A 5,261-nucleotide genomic window follows, 5' to 3' on the forward strand; every position below is an offset into this window, starting at 1 on the left:
TATTCCTGGGGACTTCAATGCTTCTCTCATTTAAGTAGTTATCTACATTAATGGAGACCTCAATGCTTCTCTCCTGTAAGTAGTTATCCATTTTCCTGGAGACTCCAATGCTGCCTCCAGTAAGTAGTTATCTATATTCATGGAGACTTCAATGCTGCTCTCCAGTAAGTAGTTATCTATATTCATGGAGACTTCAATGCTGTTTCCAGTAAGTAGTTATCCATATCCCCAGAGACTTCAATGGTTCTCTCCAGTAAGTAGATATCTATATTCCTCGAGACTTTGATGCTTCTCTCCAGTAAGTAGTTATCTATATTCATGGAGACTTTAATGCTATTCCCTAGTAAGAAGTTATCCATATTCCTTCATATCTTCCTCTTTCCATTAATGTATTGTTTCGTAAACTGGCCAACCTCAAAGTTTACCCAGCTTGATTAGCTGCATATTGATATATTTACCTGTCTAATAAGTAGTTGTCCATATTTTTGGAGACTTCAATGCTGCTTGCTCTTCAGTAAGTAGTTATCTATATGCCTGGAGACTTCAATGCAGAACAGTTTTTAGTCTCTATTAAAACACATCAAATATATTGCGGCTTCAGATTAAATCATCAAGGACATAGAACCCTAGACTAAGTTAATGAGCCATTCGATGAATGTCCTGCTCAAGATGTAGGCCTAGGCCAAGGTCAGAAGAATCGGACCTTTTAGTATCGAAACCAATGCCATACATTATATAAATTGTGGCCTCGGCCTAAATTTTCGAGGGCTGAAGACAGAGAGACTATGTCAGTGTCAGTCATGGTATTCCGATGTCAGACATAGGCCTAGGCTAAGGTCAGAAGAATCCAGCCTCATGGTCTATTCACTACCTTCAGTGCAGTGTGTGTATGTAAAACGTCTTTCACTTCTCATATGTAGGTTTGGTTGGTGTTGACCTACTTAAAATGTTCATGATTCACATGAAATGCACCAAAACAAGGAACAAAATGTTTGTGCATCCTGTTGCTTTACTTACCAAAACACTTTCATCTCATAATTATATAGGACACACACACACACACACACACTATCGATTCCTTTAATTATCGTTGTACCTAATATGAATAAAATGTATTTTGTTATCAACCTTTGCATACTGCAATCAATTCGGTTTGCTCCAAAGGGTTCCCGTCTCTCTTCCCTACATCCCCCAGCCGGCCGGTGCCCTTTTTACCAAACAGTTCATAAATCGTACACAGAAAAAATAAAATTTAGAAAATTTTACTTCATATAACGTACTGTTTCATTACTTTACACTCTTGATTTAACTTTTGAACACGTTAACAATAGAATTACTGTGAAAAGGGGGACTTTTTGGGATGGCTGGAACGAATTATCTTGATTCGCTTTATTTCTTATGAGATATTTGTTTCATATTTCGAGCAAATCGTACTTTGAACAGCTTTCTGGAATGGATTAAGTTCAAATTACGAGGTACTACTGGATAAGGATGCAAAGCCTACCAATAATTTTTGGAAGAAACTCAAGGGTTGGAAATAGGATGCCGTCATTTGATGTCCTCTGAATCTCATAAGGCTAATACATATAAAAGTTAAGTATATCTCAGTTTAACCAGATCACTGAGCTGATTAACAGCTCTCCTAGGGCTGGCCCGAAGGATTAGATATTTTTACGTGGCTAGGAACCAATTGGTTACCCAGCAACGGGACCTACAGCTTATTGTGAGATCCGAACCACATTACGTATATCGAGAAATGAATTTCTAATCAACAGAAACAAATTCCTCTGATTTCACATTGGCAGAGTGGGGAATCAAACTCACGACTACCGAATCGGTAGGCGAGCACATAAACCACTCATCCAACGAGGGACTAAAATAAATATAAGCACTGTGGAGAACACAATTCACAAGTTACGAGCCACTCAACAAATTTTGCTTCCATTCGGGAAACACCAGTACAAAGGTTAGTTCTATGTTCAAACCACATTAATCCTATTAACATTCTGACAATGAAACAAATAAACAAGAAGTACAGAAAGATACTACAATAAAATGCTACAGAATCACTCAAAAACTTCTCAAAGCTCACTGGCACTCCCTACTACCACCTGAACCAGCACTTAGTGTTTCTTTGCCATTCACTATTAATGGATAATGTTAATATTCCAGGATTCATAAATAAAAAACAAATGACACTCACATCTGTATACACAAGTTCTTCAAATGCTAACAACATTAGAAAATAATTCACATTGGTTACAATGAAAAGTAAATTTAATTATAAATCTGAAAAATAATATGACCAATAACTGTTATGATCTTTCAACCACTCTAAATCAAAGATGATAGCAAGTCACCAAGAGCAGTTTTATTTTTCAGCTCCCTAGCTGCATCATTTTCCATTTTTAACTTAATTGTTTTATTCAAAAAGTCTCTTCTTCCTCTTGTTTTTCAATTTTTCACTCACTAAGAACCCACTCGGAACATTTGAAACCTTTTCAACAGGTAAAGTGTCAACTATCCTTTCGACCGCATCCTTTTTCAAATGTGTCTCACCAATATCAAAGTCACCTTTGCTTTCCTCAGAAATACCGTTCCTAAGATTCTCTCGTTGGTGTTTACTTTTCTTCAGTTTTTGATGATGATCACTACATGGTGATGATATTAGCAAACCAGCATTCAGCTCTTTGACTCTTTTCTTTTTCTTTTTATCTGTTAACATACTAATGTCCAAAGTTTTGTCTATTGTTTTCCTTGTCTCTCTCACTGGTAATGATTTCTTCATATTTTCAGGTAGAGAACAATAAGCCTTAAACTTCTCTTTCAACACCAAGCACACAATTTCCAGGGTATTCCTCGAGAGTCGCAGCTTCTAACTATTCTTTAGCCTTTTCACATTTTTTCGTTGCTTCCTCAGCAAGACTTTAATAAGCTGACTCTTCTTCATCTTGGGTCACTTCAGAAGGCGGGATCTGGAAAGTCCTGCTTTCCAGGGAGGAAAACATTTGTGCAGCAGATCTGCTCTTGTAAATCCTCGCCATCTTCAAGTAAACCTATGAAACAGATGATAAATATTCATTAAAGTGCTATGTCATTTTATTTTTAGAGCTATTATGAAAAAATGATAGTACATCTTACTTTTTTATGTTTGAATCCTGTATTATTAAAGTTAACTTGAGAAAATATGGATAATCCTGTGCTTTATCATTACTGACAAGAATGTAAAATTCTGCAAATTTCCTCGTTCAAATACTAAACACATCTTCAATTTCACATATAACTACGTATACACGAACTTCAGGGCAGGAGAGGGAGTCTACCATCTCATCTACTCAACGAAGACTTGAAATGCCAAATTTATTTTGCTAGGGTGAGGATACCCTTAGGATTTGGGAGAGTGGGCTCATGAAGGGGCAGAGGGAGAGAGATTTGGAGAAAATATCTTGACCAGTGGAAGTGAAAACTTCATGCTTAACCGCTACAGCTTTCTTCCTGTTAAACGAGTTATTTGTCTATATGCTTTCATTTCACTACACTTTACATGAAGATTCATATGCATGACAAGTTCAAGTTATTACATCTTTGACCCAAACACTTTCAAATATGCTTCACAAACATTAGTTGATATTATCCCTGACTACCACAAGCATTTTCTGTCGGTATTTCCTCTGTTGACACATGACAGGACAAGTTATCATCATCAGCATTGATATTTGTACATCTACTTTTCCCTTTACAGGATTAGGCATGATGTTTACTCCTTAGCCTCCTCTGTCCTGCACACTTTATGACAGCTCCTCTCAGGGGAAGGTCTTTTGCACTATTTTTCGGTGATTTTCTTGGCCCTCTTAAAAGTCTTTGTCCCAATAGTTACTACTCTTCATTCCTTCTCATCACATTCTTTCACATATTAATCTACTTTCCTGATGCTGCATGCAACATATCTTCACCACTTCCCCAGTCATTACACAATCTTCCAATGCACTTTGACCATAAATCTTAATCTTATCTGCTGGTAATGTAGCTTTCTTTCCACTCCATCCTACAGATACTCTTTTTCTTTTTCAATTCCCAGTCGCAATGTGTCCCAAAAGTAACAGAAATGTTCTACACCTTCTAAAACCTGCCCCGCTACTGCGACATGGTTCACTACTTCCACCTCTCCCGATTTGCACTTACATATTTCATGCTGCAAAATTTCTACTTTGATATCCCATGGAACTCTCATAACTCCTTGCTCCATTAAGCAGATGGCAATAAACTCACCAGCACTCCTTTCCCACATCACCCACTTTATCGACAGTGCTTTTTCCTTTGCTTCCATTCCAGTCACAATAAGCTTTGTTTTGTTCATGATGGCTTTTAGCCCTATCCTCTTCACTTCATACTATCTTTTAATAAGTTTTACATTTCCCACAGGTTCTGCTGCTAACACTTGGTCGTCACCACACAGCAGGTCCCAGGAAACGCCTTGTCTGCTTTCCATTATAGTTTCCACCATTACTAAGATAAACAGCTAACCACACAAGGCTGATCCTTAATTGAGACAAGTAGTATTTATCTTAAATACTTTTGATACAACTGCTACTGTTTCAACTTTATATTTTGTGTTATGGTATAGTAACATCACCAGCTTAAAAACTCCTTCTGGTGCCATCTGCCTTTGTAATATCCACCAAAATGCTTGTCTTAATGCTATCTTAGATGCATTTTCTGAAGCCATAAACATGCGGTATAATCTCTTCCTCTTCACCTGGTACTTTTCCTGTGGTTACCTTACAAAGAGGCCTCCAGCAACAAGAATAACACATTGGAGGAAGACAGTACGTACTTAAATGGATTGGGCAACAAGTATACAGTATAAAAGTGCTAATACCTGACATTATGGCTTCTAACAACTGAGGGGAACAATGAAAAAAAGTCAGCAATGAGAGACAGTAGGAATAAAGCTTGCCTAACACCACTGATTGAATAAAATACAAAAATTTAATGGAAAAAAAATACACACTGACAGGAGTGACAATACACGAATGCACTGAAAGAGGAACAAAGCACTGAAATGATAAGTTAAAACTTTGAAGGCTAAAGAAAAACTAAGTGGAAACAAAAATAGAAGTATATCCCTTTACAGGGGTAATCTTCCCACATCAAGATTCCCAATTATGTTAATAGTACATGGATAGCTTACTTTTATAAAAATAATGATCTGAGTTTTCCATTTCAGTAATATTTATTTGTAAAGAAACAAATGATGTTTC

General features: G+C 36.9%; 1 long non-coding RNA gene across 1 annotated transcript in view; it reads right to left on the reverse strand.

Moving 5' to 3' along the window:
• Positions 1-2,388: 2,388 nt before the first annotated feature.
• The window catches only part of LOC135216698 (uncharacterized), an 8,377-nt gene continuing 5,504 nt past the window's right edge, over positions 2,389-5,261 (reverse strand). The window contains exon 3 of the long non-coding RNA XR_010314891.1: positions 2,389-3,056. This is a non-coding gene — a long non-coding RNA (uncharacterized LOC135216698). The remainder of the gene's footprint in view (positions 3,057-5,261) is intronic.

Source organism: Macrobrachium nipponense, chromosome 6 (genome assembly GCF_015104395.2).
Source record: "Macrobrachium nipponense isolate FS-2020 chromosome 6, ASM1510439v2, whole genome shotgun sequence".
In the NCBI taxonomy this organism is placed as follows: domain Eukaryota; kingdom Metazoa; phylum Arthropoda; class Malacostraca; order Decapoda; family Palaemonidae; genus Macrobrachium; species Macrobrachium nipponense.